General features: G+C 36.2%; 1 pseudogene; it reads left to right on the forward strand.

Annotated features, from left to right (window-relative positions):
* The first annotated feature begins 18,297 nt into the window (after positions 1-18,297).
* Positions 18,298-18,473, forward strand: LOC129243289 (U2 spliceosomal RNA; annotated as a pseudogene).
* The last annotated feature ends 1,743 nt before the right edge of the window (positions 18,474-20,216 follow it).

Below are 20,216 nucleotides of genomic sequence, written 5' to 3' on the forward strand. Positions count from 1 at the left end.
CTGCTACAAAAGTGCTACAAATAATTATAAAGCCCTTGTGCACAAGCGCGCTGGTATACAGATTAATATACTATATGTATGTATCTACGTATGTATTATAGTTAAATTGCAGTTGTCGAAGTTTGGAATAGCCCACCAAGCGCACTCGCAACACTTTGAAAGAAAGAAACTTACAGAAACTTATATACGAGGTGTGTTCAAAAAGTATCGCGAATTTTGAATTTTCGCAGGCTACGTATATTTGAATTTCGATTTTTTGCGGCGATATGTTGGTACTCATGTCTCTCACTCATGCCAACGAGTGCTTTACTTGCACGTGTTTCGGCTCGTCCTCGATTTTTACCTATTCAAAAAGATGGATCAAAGAACATGTATCAAATTTTATGTGAAAAACGAAATTAAGTGCGCGGATGCATTTCGAATGTTGACTGAAATGGTGTTAACTAATCGTCGAATCACCATTAGAGAAGTTGCTGAGGACCTAGACATATGATTGGCTCCTGCCATCCGATTTTTTTAATGATTTGGGCATGAGACGGGTCGCCGCAAAATTCGTACCAAAACTGCTCAATTTCGACCAAATACAGCAGTGCATGAACATTGCTAATGAGATGTTGGACTTTGTCCGCAACGACCCCAATTTGCTCCTGAGTGGTGGTAACTGGTGACGAATCGTGGGTTTATGGTTATGACGTGGAAAGCAAAGCTCAAACATCTCAATGGAAGCCGTCGCACGAACCAAGACTGAAAAAAACGCGCCAAGTTGGGTCGAATGAACTTAAAGGTTTTGCTTACCGTTTTTTTCGATTGCAGGAGCGTTGTGCATCGTGAGTTCTTGCCACAGCAATTTGCGCGAATTGGCGACTTTTTGGCCAAAAACAACACACTAATGATGCCACAGCCACCGTATTCCCCAGGTGTGGCCCCCTGCGACTTTTTCATGTTCCCGAAACTGAAGAGGCTCACGCTACACAACGATTGACGAGATAAAGACGCAATCGAAGGAGGAGCTGAACAAAATAAAAAAAAAATTATTTTTTGAAGTGCTTCGAAGATTGGAAAAAACGTTGGCACAAGTGCGCATCATGGGGACTACTTTGAAGGGAACAAAATAGAAATTAATGAATAAAAAAATAATTTTTGAAAAAACACAAAATTCGTAATACTTTTTGAACACACCTCGTATGTACTCGTATATGTATGTCGCTGTAGTGCTTCGATTTTTACTTTTAGTTAATTTTTCTTTTTATACGGCAGACTTCTGATAAAAATCGAAACAAATATATATTTTCTATCGTCATGGTGGCAAACAATATTAATAATACGTCTGCCTAGAGTAAGTGGAAATTTCAGACAATTTCAGTCAAAACAAAAGAAGCTCACTTATTCCTGCTTGTTCATTTATTCTCAGTGCAGTCCTTGCATTCATTCTCCCTTTTTAACCTTATTTTAAGTATATTTAATGAAAAATATTTAATAAATCAAAGGATATTTAATAAAAGAAAATCTGATAATGTGTTCGAAAGTATTGAGAGTGCTTCACTGAGTTGTTCAATGAGTTTTGCGGTTCGATAAGAAAAACACATTTTTATGGTTTGAAATCCACTTTATTATTTAGTATAGTCTACCTGAGCATCAATACACTTATTCCAACGAGATTCCAAAATATGAATTCCATTCCTGAAGTGAGAATCTGAAAGGCTGCAAAACACGCTTCCACAGCTGTTATGACCCCATCATTTGGCGAAAAACGCTTTCAGCGCATGCATTTTTTAGAACTGGAAACAGATGGATGTCGCTAGGGGCCAAATATGTGGAATACGATGAATGCTCTAATAATTCGAACTTTAATTTATTGATTTTAGCCACTGTTGAAATGCTCTTGTGACGCGTTGCATTGTCCTGATGAAAAATATTTTTTTTCTTTCGCAAACTGGATATTTTGTCAAGAATGGTTTCATTTAACTGTTTCAAAAGGATTCAATAATATTAAAAATGTATTGTTTTATCAGTTTGCAAGTAATCCAAAAAAAAAATTCCCGTCACATCCCAAAAAATTTATGCTAACACCTTCTTGACGGATTTCCGGATACGAACTCGTTCCCGAGCCAATGAACCAAGTTCACACCACTCTTTAGTTTCTTGCTTTGATACAGGATCATGGTGATAGACACATGTCTAATCCCACTTTATCCATTCGTAAACGCTTTAAATGTTGCTAAAAAAAAGTCGCAGTCGGATGAGTTTTTGTTCCATTGTTGGCGAATGCGGCACCCATTGTGCTCACAGCTTTCCGAAATCCAAAACTTCAGTCAAAATCAGGGTTGAGCGTTTTGCTCTACTACTAAATTGCTCTACCACTATTTTTTTAATGGTAGTTGAAATAACGGTGTCTATCTGTAAATCTTCAGTTTTTCAGTATTTTAACTATTCGCTTTCTAATTTCTTCTGTCCGATTGATTTTAGATGGATTTCCAAAGACTTGTGATGATCACCGCAAGGGACGATAACTTTTACAATTATTAATTTTTGTTTATTCAAAATTTCCCGAAGTCAAGTCGAAACATTATTAATACATACACATGGTAGAAAAAGTCTGCGTTCAACCACTGTTATAAAGTATTAAAATAATTTAACGTGTTTATCTTAAAACTCTCAGTTATTTCTTTTCACTTATTTCAAAGAAAATTATTCGTAGAGGGTATGAACAAAATTTTTTGGAGTTTGAGCTGCGTCGTGTTCAGATAACGGGATTGTAGTACAGTTACTTAAATAGGCTGAGCAGAAAAAGTGTGCGTTCATTTCGAATAGTGACGATTATTTGCATGGCAATTACGTTAAATTTAATTTTAAATCATTCATGTAGTTGACGCGGTTAAGAACAAATCTAAAAAGGGAAAAATTGATATTAGAAATACATTTTTCGTTACTATGAACCAAAGGCGAAAAGAAATAGATATTGGTGAAAGGCAAATCATTGTAAGTTTGTGGCAAAATAGGAAGAGCTATCGTGAAATCGCGAAAATTGTTGGGAGGCAATACTCCTCGGTCCAAAGAGTGATAAACAACTTCAAGCAAACGAATTGTTTGGAGTCTAAGCCTCGTTCTGGGCGTCCAAAAAAACTGACGGAAAGAGAAGAACGCAACATAACTATTCTTGTGTAGTCTAATCCACGACTAACAGCAAGTCAAATTTCAAAAGACATAGAAGTAGAATACCAAAAGAAAGTATTGTACATGCAGATACAGTAAGAAAAATTCTAAAAAGAATCGAATTTCACGGCAGAGTGGCCCGAAAAAACCCCTCATATCGCGAGTAAATCGACTTAAGCGGATGGCTTTCGCCAAGGAATACGTAAACAAGCCACCTGAGTTTTGGAATAGTGTGATTTTTTCAGATGAGAGCAAGTTTTGCATTTTCGGGATAAAAGGTCATAAAATTATTTAGAGGAAAAACGGAACGGCACTTGGAAAGCAAAATCTGGTACCTACGGTAAAGCATGGGGGAGGAGGTGCCATGATATGGGGGTGTATGGCTAGTTCGGGCGTTGGAAATATACAGTTTATTGAGTCGATAATGAACAGACATGATTATCTCGATATTTTAAAAACGAATTTGAGGGAAAGTGCAATCAAACTGGGACTCGGTGAAAGATTTGTTTTCCAACAGGACAACGACCCGAAACACACAGCAGAGATTGTTAGGTTGTGGTTGTTGTATAATGTTTCAAGACAACTTCGGACACCCCCACAATCACCTGACAATCACCGTTCTAGAAAAAAAAAATACGAGAGCGTACAATAATTAGCAAGGAAATGCTTAAGAACGCGCTTAAAGAGGAATGGGAAGCCATAAGTCCAGAAATAACAGCCAAACTAGTTGGATCAATGAAAAGACGCCTTCTAGAAGTCATAAAAAGGCTCGGATATCCAACTAGCTATTAATTTTAAAACATTTCTATGATCTTAAGCCTTTTATTTTATTAGTGAACGCAAACTTTTTCCGTTTAGTTTGAATGGCCTTTTTAATTTTATGTGATCTCATTTTAAATTTGATTTTGTTATTGGTAGCGAAATATGTGTGATAGTTACGTTTAAGTGAACTAAATAAAACTCATTAAAAAAAATTTCTGAAATATTTATTGTTTTGAACTTTTTCTAATCCAAAGAATATTTGCATAGGTGAACGCAGACTTTTTCTGCTATGTGTAAGTTAAGATATCAGATATCATTTGCGCTCCCACGAATTTTTGCTAACGTAGCAACCAGCCAAATTTTCGTTCCCACAACGTGACTGCATTCCTTTCTTGAATGCAACGTGACCTTATGCTATAATTATGATTTTTGATAACAGATGAAGGGCAGTGCTAGACGGACCGTTGTAACCGGCAGACGCACTAAATTAATAATGTGTTTTTTTTAAGAAACAAATTAATAAACGAAATAACTGGGGGCTCAACCGGGATCCCTACCGTGTAATATCCTGAAAACAAAAAGTAAGGATTCGGTAGAGACGCCAAAAAAAAGGAATAAGTATCCTAATAGTGGAGAAAAAATAATAAAAAAATATAAAAAATAATATTACTTTGGCTGAGAATAATAAATCTCAGCGCGACTTAAGAAAAATTAAAAGTGAAAGATTCAAAGTGTGTGTGTGTGTGCCAACTTATCGCGCCACGCCAAAACGGATTTTAACATATTCAATATTATTTGTGTAATTTGTTTGAAGTGGAGTTTAAAAAGTCCTTCAAATCTTGCAACCCAGATATTTACGCTTGAAAGGCCAATCGAAAACAGGGAATCATCAATAGAATATGTGAATTAGTTTTCGGCATTGGGAAACTGTAAAACTGTGAACGATTTTTGGCAAACCAAAAAAAACAAAAAACTGGTGCAAACTATTAAGGGAAGTAATTCCAAATACAAAAAATCAAATCAACAAAAACAAATTTCAAAACAAAAAACAACACAGAAACAGAAATTAACAAAAAATTGCACTGTGTGTCAGTGAAAGCCAACTGAAAAGCCATAGAAGGATGACCTAGTGTGGCCAAGACACTAGCAACGAGTGAAATAGACATCGCAGGAGCCTGGAGAAAATAGATGACCTAGTGTGGCCAAGACACTAGCAACGAGTGAAATAGACGGGACGAACATCGCAGGAGCCTGGAGAAAATAAGTATAAGACTATTTAAGTAAGTTCACTATTTATTAGAAGAAAAATTAGATTTGCCACCAGACGAAGTTTAACTTTTAATCAAAGGAAGAATGGCTACTCATGAAGTCATAGGTAGGCTAATAGAAAGCCAGTTAGGTCCCTTGCAAAATAAGATAGACGAGCTAACTAGGGAACTAGAGAAGTTGACCAGCATAAACACTGTTTGCGAATATCAAACACAATCAATTGACGATTCGATTAGATGTGACGAGACGTTAGATGTGATTAAATCACTACCTATATTTGATGGAAAAAATTCCTATGTCAGTTGGCGCGAAGCTGCTAACAGCAGTATGCTATTATATAATAAAGGAAGTCGGAAATATTACGCCGCATTAACAATCTTGAGGAATAAGATTATAGCAGACGCTAATGACATGCTGACTAACCATGGGACAGTCCTTAACTTTGACGCTATCCTCAGCAGATTGGACTTTGCCTATGCGGACAAAAGACCATTGCATATAATAGAACAGGAATTAAGTGTAATGAGGCAGGGGTCGCTTTCCATAATCGATTATTACAATGAAGTCAATAAAAAACTGACTTCACTTATTAATAAAACAATTATGACTCACGGGTCACGGTCAGAGCTCACAAATGAGCTGAATAAAAAGAACAGGCAATATGCGCTTAGAGTTTTTATTACTGGACTGAATCCACCACTTGCAAATATTATTTTTTCACTATCCCCAAGCGATTTGCCGAACGCACTAGCTAAGGCACAGGAGTTAGATGCAAATAATGTAAGAGCAAATTTCGCGTTCCAATTCAACAGAAATAATTTGAATAGAAATCAAAATCACTTAAGATCTCCCCAAAATAATTTCCCAAGAATACGAAATAACCAACCGTTACACATTGAAGCAAAACCTGAGCTAATGGAATTAGGAAGTTCTGCCAACATAATTCAGAAACCTCCCCAAAATAATGGATTCCGAAGTAATTTCCGGCCATTCGCACACCATCAAACATTCTCGAACGGAAACTATCGACAACCATTTACAAACAACAATAGGCCAAATTTTAACAATTTTCAACAAGGCATAAAACGCCAATTTCCAGGTAGTAAACAATTAAGCTATCAACCTCAGGTTAAAGCCCAAAGAATAAATAATCTGAATGAAGACGTTTTTTTAGAAGAAGGATCGAGCTGCCCTACATTTGGATGACAGCCTCATCAGGAAGAAAATGTAGGATTCTAATCGATAGTGGCGCTACTAGCTGCTATTGTAGCCCTGGAGTCCTTACAAACAGAAAGAAGTTAGTTATTAAGAAGAGGGTAAAAACCATCAACGGTTTCACCATCATTAACTTTTATTATGAAGCATCTATCTTTGGGATAAAAGAAAGATTTTATGAAGTTCCGAATCTTGATGCAGACATACTCTTAGGGTATAATTTTATGAGGAAAGCAGATGTAAAGTTGAATTTTAAGGAAGGTACTCTGACGTGTGGAAAACACGTTGAAAAATTTGTAGACTTTGAATCAGAGAATTTGAAGCATGAAAATGAAAATAGCGAAAACTTTTTGAGTAATATGGAAAATGAACAAATTAATTTTACCAGTGAAAGTGAAGAAACCTTGAAATTATTAAAAACAAATGTAGTTAAGAATGTAGAAGAACTACATTCAAATATAAATTTAAACTTACCGTTTAGGACGGACATTAAAGCGGAAATTCGCACAATTGCTGAAGCGCCAATATGGAGCAAGCAGTATCCCTACCCGCTTTCTGCAAATAGTTTTATTAACAATGAGATCAAAAAGTTATTGCAGGACGAGATAATTCGTCCTAGTAAAAGCCCTTTTAATTCACCCATATGGGTAGTTCCAAAAAAGGGAACTAATGACGATGGCTCGCAAAAATTACGTATGGTCATTGATTATAAAAAATTAAATGAACAAACAATACCCGATAAATACCCTATTCCGGACTGTAACGTTATTTTATCAAACCTTGGCACAGCCAAATACTTCTCAACAATTGACCTCGAATCTGGATTCCATCAGATTCTCATGAGTGAGAAAGATATTGAAAAGACAGCATTTTCCGTCAATAACGGGAAATACGAATTTCTCAGGATGCCATTCGGACTTAAAAATGCGCCGAGTATTTTCCAAAGAGCCATGGATAATATATTACGTGACTATATAGGAAAGATATGTCATGTCTACATTGATGACATCATCGTATACTCAGGAACTTTGGAAGATCATTTCAACCATCTTGAAATTATAATTAATACGCTCAAAGAAGCTAACATGAAAATTTCTTTAGAAAAATCAAAATTTTATGCCAAAGAAATCGACTTTCTAGGTTACGTTGTAGGTCATAAGGTAATTAAAACCGACCCAAAAAAAATAGAAGCAATACAGAATTATCCCTTACCTCAAACTTTAAGACAACTAAGGAGTTTTCTAGGAGTTGTAGGATATTATCGCAAATTTATTAAAAACTACGCAAATATAGCCAAACCGTTGACGAAATATTTGGCAGGCGATAATGGCAAAGTATCGCAATATATGTCCAAAAAAATTGAAATACGTCTTGACGAAGAAGGTATCCTTGCCTTTAATAAATTAAAAAGTTTATTGTCCGAACAGGTAGAACTGACCCAACCTGACTTTAATAAGAAATTCACATTAACGACTGATGCTTCGGCAGCCGCAATAGGAGCTGTTCTCAGTCAAGAGGGTAAGCCAATAACATTTATATCAAAAACATTAAATGAAACAGAACGAAAGTACGCAACAAACGAAAGGGAACTTTTTGCGATAGTCTGGGCTCTAAGGACGTTAACTAACTACCTTTACGGTACAACTAATCTTGAAATTCATACAGATCACCAACCATTAACAGGTGCAATCTCCACAAAAAATCCAAATGCGAAAATTAAACGATGGCGCTCATTTATTGAAGAATTTTCACCAAAAATGGTTTACAAACCAGGCGCAAGCAATGTTGTTGCTGATGCTTTTTCGCGCCTGTGCCTAAACAACATTTCCGATGAAGACTCAATACGCAGTACCCAACATTCCACTGAATCCAGTGATGTTTCTAATATCCCTGAAACATCCAAACCTTTAAATGAATTCAAGCAACAAATACTTTTGAGCAAATCCAATTTTACAATTCATGAAATGATAGTGACATTTGGAAGGACAAGACATATCATTGAATTCGACACCAGAGAAAACCTAAAAACAATACTTTTAGAATTTGTTCAACCAAACCTGGTTACCGCCTTGCACTGTACGCCAGAAGATCTTTACGATTTCAGAGAAACTGTTAAAGGAGTTTTCACAAATAAATTTGTTTACACCAGAATATTTCCTTTGGACATAACAAATGAGGACGATCGACAGGACATAGTACAATATACCCATTGTCGAGCTCATCGAAATTCCAAAGAAAATCATAAACAAATTTACAAACAATATTATTGGCCAAAGATGCTAAACTACTTTAAAGAATACATTAAACAATGCGATATTTGTAATAAGAACAAATATAATCGTCACCCACAGAGAGTTCCAATTGGAGAGGCGCCAATTCCAAAGAAGGAGGGGGAGTACTTAAACATAGATATTTTTTTCGCGGAAAACCTAAAATTTATAACCTGCATAGATTCCTATTCAAAATTCATGGTCATTAAAAATATAGAAGAAAAAACAAATTTAGGAGAAAAGGTTTTAGATGTGTTACAAAGTTTTCCGAATGCCAAGAAAATAACACTTGATAACGAGCCAGGATTTTTGAGTGCCCAATTTAAATCACTAATGCAAAGATTACGGATTGAATTATATTATTGTACTCCACGACATAGTAACACAAATGGCCAAATTGAAAGAGCCCACTCAACCTTAACAGAAATAGCTAGATGTCTAAAAGAAGAAATCCATCTAATAGACAATGTTGAAACATTCTACAGAGCAGTTACACTCTACAATCATACAATTCACTCAGTTACACAAAATAAACCCGTAGACATTTTCTTTAATAAGACCCCACACAATTTAGTTGAAATTTTGAAAAAAGCACAAGACCAAATGATTTTAAAAAATAGTCCAAGCAATATAAAAACTTACCAGCCAGGAGATGTTATTTACGAAAAAATCATAGGACAAAGGAATAAACTACTGCCACGTTACAGGAAACAAAAAGTCAAAGAAGATTTAGGCAACAAAGTCAAAATACAATTCCGTGACAGAATAATTCATAAGGAAAATATTAAATAGGTTTTACCATTCCTTCCTCTACAGGAAATGACGAACGTTTTTGTAATACTTCTTGCAATTCTTAATATCTGCAATTCGGAAGTTCAAATATTGGACTACTCACATTCACAACTAATTTCAATTCACCTCGAACAAGCGCGACTACAAAACGGAAACTTTAAGCTTATTCATGTTTTAGAGTTGACCGAGTACAAAAGGACTATTGACGACATAGAACTTGAAATTCAAGAAAAAATACTGGGAAACAGCACCGTATTGCCTTTTCTTTTATATGACATAAAGCAGCTTAGAGATGCTCTAAAAAGGATTACTCCAAGGAAGAAACGTTCAATTGACATCCTTGGAACAGCGTGGAAATGGATAGCTGGCACCCCTGATCACGAAGATCACACTGTGGTTGTCAAAAAAATTAAAGGTTTATTAGATAACAACGAACGACAGAAAGTAATTAACAAGGACACCATCGACAGAATTAATTTACTAACTAACAGAACTAACCATATACTGAAGACATTACAATCACTTCAAGAAGTTAGAAGAACAATAGAGGAATCAATTGCCAATAAGATAAAAATTGTTAAAGACGAAATAGTCAACATCGAATACGCTCTACAGTGGGCTAAAGTAGGAGTTATTAATTCTTTTTTATTATCAGAAAAGGAAATGGGAGAAGCAAAAACGTTTCTCGATTTCGAAAAATTCCCCTATAATAATTTAGAAGAAGCCTTAGGTTTCGCTAGTATAAGAATAGCTACGAATGAAAACATGTTAATATATATTATAAATTTGCCAGCAATAGAGCAATTAATTTGTGCAAAATTGTTAATTAAGCCTGTAAAACGAAATAATACAATATTGAAAATTGATTCAGAATATTTTTTAAAATGCAATAATGATCTATATGAGATCAAAAAACAATGTAACAAAGTTAATGAACTGACCATTTGTAATAGGGATAATTTACTAGAAGTAAGTAATTCTAATTGTGTGAAACGGATTCTGAATAGCAAAAATCATAATTGCACTATAATAAACAACCAACACGTACCTTCAGTACAAGGGCTTTTTCAAGGAACGATCTTTTTGAACCAATTCGAAGGATTCGTAGAAATTTCAAAGAATAAATCGTACCAACTTTCGGGAACGTATCTACTTCAATTTCACAACGAAACCGTAACAATAGATAACAGAACTTACATTTCAAGAGAAATTTCATCTTTGAAACCACTCCCAGCCGTATTGCAATTGACAGCAAATAAATCTAATATTGAAGAAGTCCTCTCTTTGGGGATGATGAAAGAACTTCACTTAAATAATATAGAAGAAATAAACTCAATATCCACTAAAGAAAATTTAACACTGTCATTTAATTTGATCATGTCAGTAATATTACTTTCCTGTGTGTCCGCAATGTTCTACAAGTTGAGGACCAAACCAAAGTCAAAAGTTGAAATAACAAATATAGTTAACGAAGGATCAGAGCCGAAGGCATTGAATCCTGATGAACCCTCTTGTCACTAGACTAAATGCGGATTCCGCAGCATTAATGATTTACCGGTCTACTAACAATCGGGACGATTGATCTTACGGGGGGAGGAGTTAAGATATCAGATATCATTTGCGCTCCCACGAATTTTTGCTAACGTAGCAACCAGCCAAATTTTCGTTCCCACAACGTGACTGCATTCCTTTCTTGAATGCAACGTGACCTTATGCTATAATTATGATTTTTGATAACAGATGAAGGGCAGTGCTAGACGGACCGTTGTAACCGGCAGACGCACTAAATTAATAATGTGTTTTTTTTAAGAAACAAATTAATAAACGAAATAACTTGTATGTTTTTATTTTTTGGAAATTAAATAAAAATTTCAATTAATAACAAAATTTAGAAAATTTGAGGTTAGCATATGGATATCAAACAAAATGTATTCAAAAGTATGAATAAGGCTTTAATTTAAATTATTTGTATGGCGTTGCCACCTAACTCTTTAGGGCCAAATGGTTACAAAAAGTACAGTTGAATTAAGTATAAGGATGTGGGTATCACGCAAAAGATAAGTGGGTACATTTTAATTGAAAAGTATTTTGTTAATGGCGTTGCCACCTATTTTTTGGCTTAAAAAATGTAGGATTGGAACAATATAGCCTTATAATATATACTAGCAAACCCGGCCCCCTTCGCTGGGCACACTAAAATAGAATAGATATGGTTTAGAACAGAAAATATATGATTTTCATATTATTTATTTCTTTATTCTTTATTCAAGCGCTTTGGCATAAACAATATTTTTTGTTTTTCTATTTGTTTTTGAGTAAATATAAAACATAAATTGAAAATCAGGAAAAAAGAAGATTGTTTTTAAATTTCAAATCAACGCATATGAATAAACAATCGTCTTTTTTCCTGATCATCCATGAATTTTTCGTTTCAATTTATATGTTTTATTAAGCATTGGAGCTTTTTTAACCATTATCCATTTATATTTTTCAAAAAAAAAAAAACGAAAAAAATTGTTTTTTCCACGAACACATAATTTCATTCGGATTTCACATTAAATTCTCAAATTTCGTAAGAAATTATTCACTGTTCCAAAATCCACTCCAAAAAAAATCACAAACAATTTTTACATGTTGCACTTACGTTTTTTCCTTATGGCATCCAAATTAGAAAGAAATATTGACACATTGTAACTCACACTGTCAATTTGACAGTTCAGCGTTAAGAAAGTAAGCGACATTATGGCTGGTTCAAAAGAACGCTGTACCCGTTGCCAGTGCTCCGAATTGCAACCAAACTTTACGAAACCCATTTTCAATACTTACTTAACAATGTGTGTAAGTTTGGTTTAATTCGGTTCAAAGACACGGCGGGTCCACGTTTTGGCATATATTTCGAGACCCTAGTCATCAATAGGTATGAAAATTACCCCGTATTAAAGCACTTATCAACAGCTTTCATTTGATACCCATATTGTACATACACAACCAAAGTTTACCCGGGTCCACGTTTTGACCTATATCTCGAGACCCCAGTCACGGAGCGGCATGAAAAATACTCTGTACCAAAGCATTCACCAACAGCTTCAATTTGATATCCATATTGTACAAACACATTCTAGGGTCCACGTTTTGATCTCTATCTCGAGACCCTAGTGACGGAGCGGCATCAAAAATACTCTGGACTAAAGCATTTACCAACAGCTTCCATTTGATACCCATATTGTACATACACATCCGAAGGTTACCCGGGTCCACGTTTTGACCTATATCTCGAGCCCTATTTCCAAAATAAAATATAATCCATGTTACTCGTGGATGATGTAGCTTTCGAATGGTGAAAGAATTTTTAATATCGGTCCAGTAGTTTTGGAGCCTATTCATTACAAACAAACAAAGTTTTCCTCTTTATAATATTAGTATAGATATATTATATAAATACATATAATTGGCGCGTACACCCTTTTTGGGTGTTTAGCCGAGCTCCTCCTCCTATTTGTGGCGTGCGTCTTGATCTTGTTCCACAAATGAAGGGACCTACAGTTTCCAGCTGACTCCGAACGGCAGATATTTTGTTTATGAGAAGCTTTTTCATGGCAGAAATACACTCGGAGGTTTGCCATTGCCTACCGAGAGGCGACCGCAATTAGAAAAAACGTTCCCTCTGAATTCTGAATAGTATAATATAAATTAAATAATTTTACTATATTAAAATAAAAAATGACCACAAAAAAGGCCAATTTTTCGCCCTTCCCTTTTAAAAATTTAGAGTTGTTTAGTGGGAAATTACTTAAGTATTCAATTTTATACGCACCAACTATCCAGTAATCACAAAAATGCGCAACAAAAAGGTTCAATCAAACTTTTGTGGGTTCCGGGTCACAGTGGCATCAAAGGTAACGAACAGGCCGATAGTAGAGCTAAGGAGGCAACCAAAGAGCCATTGTACATGTTCGAATACACTCTTCCAGAAGGTATAAAAAAACTGGTAAGGCGTACCAGTTATGAAAGTTCCCTGAGCAAATGGAACCAGCACCAACATCACTACAAATCCTTCAATCTCTCCGTTACCCGTCAAATTCATCATGCCGGAATATTAAGACCGTTGTTCGTCTGAGAATTGGCCATACAATTTCAACCCCCTCGTATTTGCTAAATGGTTTCCCGAAGCCCCCGTGCCCGTTTTGTGGATTCAGCGAGTTCACCGCTCACTTCATGGATATATGTTCAGGAACCCAAAATATTAGATCATCGGTGTTTAAAACTATCAAACCATCTGAACTTCTGAAGCAGACAACGGACTACAATATTGGGTAGTCGAAAAAGTCTTTTCGTATTTTGTCAATAGATGTCGTTGGAGTCATCTATCTCCAGTGCTACCAATCACATTGTGTCATATCATATGGTGTTAGAAAGGTGACATTTTAAGCTTCATTTAACCAAAAAAAATTAAATTCGGAGAAGTTGAAAAAAAGTTATAGCTGTTCAAAAATGAGTGAAAGTAATGAAGAAATTCGCTATATTTTGAAATTTTTGTATAAAAAAGGGAAGAATGCCACGCAAGCCACCAATGAAATTTGTGAAGTTTACGGAGACGATGCTGTATCAGTTCGTGTAGCACAACAATGGTTCGCTCGCTTCCGTTCTGGAAATTTCGATGTGAAAGATGCACCTCGCTCCGGTCGACCTATCGTTGAAAAAGTCGATGAAATTATGGAGAAGATTGTCCAGGACCGTCACATAAGCTGCCATGACATCGCCAAGGCACTAAACATTCATCATCAAACGGTTTTGAACCATTTAAAAAAGGCTGGTTACAAAAAGAATTTCGATGTATGGGTACCACATGAATTGTCTGTGAAAAATTTAATGGACCGAATTAAAATCTGCGATTTTTTGTTGAAACGAAATGAAATCGAACCATTTCTGAAGCGAATGGTAACAGGAGACGAAAAGTGGATCGAATACGACAATAATGTGCGGAAAAGATCATGGTGCAAGGGTGGTGAAGCTCAACAAATGGTCGCAAAGCCAGGATTGACGCCTCGAAAGGTTATGCTGTGTGTTTGGTGGGATTGGAGAGGAATCATCCACTATGAGCTGCTCCCGCCTGCATTTGATTGATTCTACACTTTACTGTCAACAACTGATGAGATTGAAGCAAGCAATCGAAAAAAAAACGGCCAGAACTGATCAGCAGAAAGGGCGTCGTCTTCCATCAGGACAACGCTAGGCCACACACATCTTTGATGACTCGGCAAAAACTAGGAGAGCTTGACTGGGAAGTTTTGATGCATCCACCATATAGCCTTGACCTTGCACCATCGGACTACCATTTGTTTCGGTCAATGCAGAACTCCCTTAATGGAGTAAAGTTGGCTTCAAGAGAAGCCTGTGAAAATTACTTGTCGCAGTTTTTCGCCGAGAAACCGCAAAAGTTTTACACTGATGGAATAATGTCTCTAGAAGAAAAATGGCAAAAGGTGGTCGACCAAAATGGTAAAGGGTGTTTTTTTAGAGGTTAGGTTTTCAAGATGAAATAAAACGTATATAATTTAATGTTATGGCCAAGAATTTAGCTTTATTATAAAGATAAGGGTTTGCCATTATGTTTTAAAAATGATTTCGGGCAAGTGGCCGCCGCGGCTGGCTCGAATAAATTCCAGCCGAGAGGCCCAATTTTCGACCACTTTTTGCAGCAATTGGGGCCGTATGTCAGCAATAACGCGCCGAATATTCTCTTCCTAGACGTCAATCGTCTCGGGTTTATCTGCGTAGACAAGCGACTTCACATAGCCCCACAAGAAATAGTCCAGCGGTGTTATATCGGACGATCTTGGAGGCCACGCCACAGGTCCACGGCGCGAGATAATGCGCTCACCAAAAGTTTCCTTCAATAAATCGATTGTTGCGTTGGCTGTATGGCATGTAGCGCCGTCTTGTTGGAACCAAAGGTCGTCCACATCAACATCGTCCAATTCAGGCACGAAAAAGTCATTAATCATGGCTCTATAGCGCTCTCCATTGACTGTAACATTATGGCCGGCTTCATTTTTAAAGAAATATGGACCAATGATTCCCTCTGCCCATAGAGCACACCAAACAGTGACTTTTTGAGGATGTAACGGCGTCTCAGCAATGGCTTGTGGATTATGTTCACTCCAAATGCGACAATTTTGCTTATTGACATACCCATTCAACAAAATTTTCTTGTGAAAGTCGGGATCGGTGGCCATCTCGTTTTGGGCCCAAATTTGCACGATTTGCAAACGTTGTTCAGGTGTAAGTCTATTCATTATGAAATGGCAAACCAAACTGAGCATAAATCAAGTGACAGCTGTCAAAAAGACCATCTACGAAAAAAGTAGTGCCAACTTGAAAACCTAACCTCTAAAAAAACACCCTTTACATATTTGGTTTAATAAAGTTAATAGAAAAAAAATTAGTTGAAGTTTGATTAGAAATACGAAAAGACTTTTTCGACTACCCAATATTAGTATCATAAATCAATTCTTCTCGCTGTAAATTAAAAATTTAACTTCATATGCTTCTAAGTTATCTGGTATATATAGTAGTGGTTACATCCACATTCCTCGATTGTACTATCTTCATCTTTTCTCAGTATAGGTATAATATATTACAATCTTGCAGCTAGCATCTAGTAAACTTAGTGTACATACTATTATTTCCTTTTTCTTCTATATTATTAACCATTTAAAACAATAGCCGAAGGCTTTAGCAGCCGGTGCTTGTTCCTTTTTTTCTTACCATTTAAGTGGAATAATTATTTATAATTATTACTCTTTTCAATAAATAAATAAAAAATAAAAATGTATTTATACATACATATACATATATATTTTATTTATTATTTACAATGCGTCCATACAATCTCAATTTATCTCACCTGTTCCATATTTGACATTACTGACATTTTCGCCTTTACACGTTTCCAAAGACTTGCTGTCGTTAATATTTATTTTTCACTCGCCTAGTTTTTTTTTTCACACACAAGATGTTGGCAACATTGCGTTTTCGCGTTCAATTAGAATTAGTTCTTAAATTCGTGGTACATTGCCTTCTTGACAGGACTCCAAACATATCAGATTGTATTCCATTCTTCAAATATTTTTCTTTATTTTTCACATATCATACTTTTTATGAATTGCATGTATGTATGTATGTGATTTTCTGCACTTTTATTAGCATTTTATGTAATATCTCACATCTTACTTTGTACCTTTTCACGCATACACTCACAATTTGCGTTTGGCCGGCCTTTGATTCCACTACAACTTCTACACTTTCGCATCTAACACAAATGCCACAAACAAAATTTTATGCGATACAAACGTTCACCAATACAATAGCACGCATGTATATGCACGGTCGCCTTGTCGACGCCGCCACCGCCAACCAATACGCACAATAAGTTGGGTAGATTTTTTCGTTTATAGTCATCAAGGTTTTTCACTGACGCGACATTGTGACCAACAACAACAGCCAAAACATACCCGCTGACTCAGCTGATCTCAGCCCTTTTTCTTCCATAAAAATCATAAAAACCTTAAATTTTCGCTTATTTTATTTTCCAGCCAGCTTCCCCACCGCTATTTCGCCTTGACCAATGCAGTGACTTATTTAACTTGAGTCTGACTTGCTAATACGCCAGTATTATTTGAACCATTTGCTCCTGGTGGATATCCACATTTGCATGGCTTAGCGCAGTGTGTATAATAACAATTTGTAATTCCGTTAGTTACATCCGCTTCCTTTATTACTTCCTGTTAACAGTAAATATCATCGCAACTCTTTTGATTCAATTTAATAACATTTTGAAATTTATTTCCCTCTTATTGGGCTTATTGGAACGTCCAATTTTTGATGTATACGATGTGACACGGCAAGGACGAGCTCTATCTTCTGAAAATGACAATCTTGAAATGACAGTTGGCAAATTGGTTTGCCTGCAATTCTCTCCTTTTCGGCCGTCAATCCAATGTGTGTGGACGTTTTGATACTGCGCCGACGCTTAGAGGATACGCATGAAGTTGGTTGTTATTTGGTAGGACACATCAGTAACTCAGCGGTTCATGAAAAAATAATTAATCGGTAACACTGTTAATGCACAAATATTTAGTGCTAATATCGGATATATAATATCATTTGCATGGTCCATATTTTCTCGTAAAATTTTATAAATTATAAAGCGTAAGCCTTAATAGATTCATTTTAATGCCGACATTAGAACGCTCATTTACCACACAACATTTATTGGTTTAACAATTTTAAAAGCAAGCGATGTTTTAAATAATTCACAATGAAATGTGTATGTATGTATGTATGCATGTTTATATGTTATCTCCTCATTTAAAAAAAGTTTCGACATGAAAAAACTCGAAATTGAAAGACAACCAAACGAGTTGAGCATTAATACGAAGGCTGATATTTATATTTCTGGAATTGGGCACTTCTAGTGCTGTACATAAAGTGACATACTGACATATACGAGGTGTGTTCAAAAAGTTTTGCGAATGTTGTGTTTCTTCAAAAATTATTTTGAAGTGAAAACTTCTTTAGAATCGTTGGGAGTGATTTGAGGAAAAGTGAAATGAAAAAGCGACCCTCTTGGCTACGAAGTGTTATAATAATATATATGTTGAAATAAACGTAGCGACGAACTAAATAAAAATAACTTTTATTTTTTCTTGTGATTCGAACCAAGGATTTTGGATCGGAAGCTCACATTGCTAGTCGCTCGGCTACCGCGCCATGCTGTCGTCGCTGGCTATATGTTGATATAAATAATTTTTGTGAGCGTGTAATTCTCAAAAGGTTTATTAGAAAATCTATTGACTAGGTAGTGTGGTATCTTTCTTATCAGCTTAACATCTGATATATCCTCCGTCGGAGGACAACAAATGTTAAACTGATTTTTGGGAATGGGCGGAGTGTTTTAGGGGCTTGCTCCACATAAATACAAGAAGAAATATACTAATACATTTAGCTTTGGTGGGAAGAGACATAAATTTTTATATGAATACAAGTAGACGAAAATGGAAGAAATTTGTAAGTCTGTTTCTTCGGTCCGTTTGGGTATTTTTTTTGACAACATCGAAACCAAAGCATTTGTATCATATTTTAGCTATCATAAGCCACTCGTATCATTTGTTGAAATTGAAAACATTGAGGATGAATAATAATAAAATGAAGAAAATGAAATATGAACTTTATAGCAATATTATAATGAACCTATAATTATCCCGCTCCTAATGCTGCTTTCGTCTCATTCTCTCTCAGTTTGTTTTACGGAAGGTTTCACTTCTATCCCGTCTAACCGTTAGACTGGTATTTTTTTTTTTATTCATTAATATCTATTTTGTCCCTCTCAAAGTAATACCCATGAGATATTATGCACTTGTGCCAACGTTTTTTCCAATCTTCGAAGCACTTCAAAAAATTATTTTTTTTTTATCCCGTGCAGCTCATCCTTTAATGCCGTCTTTAGCTCGTCAATCGTAGCATAGCATCGTCCTTTCATGGGCCTCTTCAGTTTCGGGAACAAGAAAAAGTCATAGGGGGCCAGACCTGGGGAATACGGTGGCTGTGGCATCATTAGTGTGTTGTTTTTGGTCAAAATGTAGGCGCGCACAAGCAACGATGTGTGAGCAGGGGCGTTATCGTGGTGCAAGAGGCAATTTTTGTTCTCCCACATATCCGGGCGTTTCTGGCGGATTGCTTCGCGGAAATTGCGCATAACTTGCGGGTAATATTCCTTATTGGCCGTTTTACCCTGTGGCAAGAACTCAAGATGCACAACGCCCCTGCAATTGAAGAAAACGGTAAGCAATACTTTTACATTCGACCGAACTTGACGCGCTTTTTTCGGTCTCGGTTCGTGCGGCAGCTTCCATTGAGATGATTGAGCTTTGGTTTCCACGTCATAACCATAAACCCACGATTCGTCACCAGTTATGACCCTATGGAGCAAATTTGGATCGTCGCGGACAGAGTCCAACATCTCATTAGCAATGTGAAATCAATGAAATCATTGAAAAGAATCGAATGGCACGAGCCAATCGATATGTCTAAGTCCTCAGCAACTTCTCTAACGGTGATTCGACAATTGGCCAATACCATTTTCTTCACTTCATCAATTTTATCGTCTCTTGTTGAAGTGCTCTGGCGTCCGGTACGGTTTTCGTCGTTTGATCCATATTTTTGAATAGGTAAAAATCGAAGACGAGCCGAAACACGTGCAAGCAAAGCAGCTGTCAACAATTAACTGAACATTAAAAATGGCCGAACTCGTCGGCATGAATATACGTAACCTGCAAAAATTCAAAATTCGCGATACTTTTTGATCACACCTGTACGAGAGGAGCTCAATATGTAACGTGTAACAAACGACGGCAAAACAAATGTCAGACTGTTTGATAGGTTAGTTGGAATTTAACAGCTATTAAAGTAAGGACGAACATCCGTTTTCGATGAGGAGCGACCAGTACGCCCGGCAGACGTGGTTACAGGGGAAATCATTCAAAAGTCCACGACCGAGTTCTCGCTGAAAGTGCGCATAGTAACAACAGCCATTGGTATGTCGACCTACGAACGGCAATTAATATTTTACATGATAAGTTGGCGATGAAAAAATTATGGAAGCAGTGTTTGGAGCAATTTAAGCGTGATCCGGAAGAATTTTTGCATCGGGTTGTTACCGTAGAAGAAATCTGGATTCATCATTGCACACCACAC

This window comes from Anastrepha obliqua, chromosome 3 (genome assembly GCF_027943255.1).
Source record: "Anastrepha obliqua isolate idAnaObli1 chromosome 3, idAnaObli1_1.0, whole genome shotgun sequence".
Classification (NCBI taxonomy): domain Eukaryota; kingdom Metazoa; phylum Arthropoda; class Insecta; order Diptera; family Tephritidae; genus Anastrepha; species Anastrepha obliqua.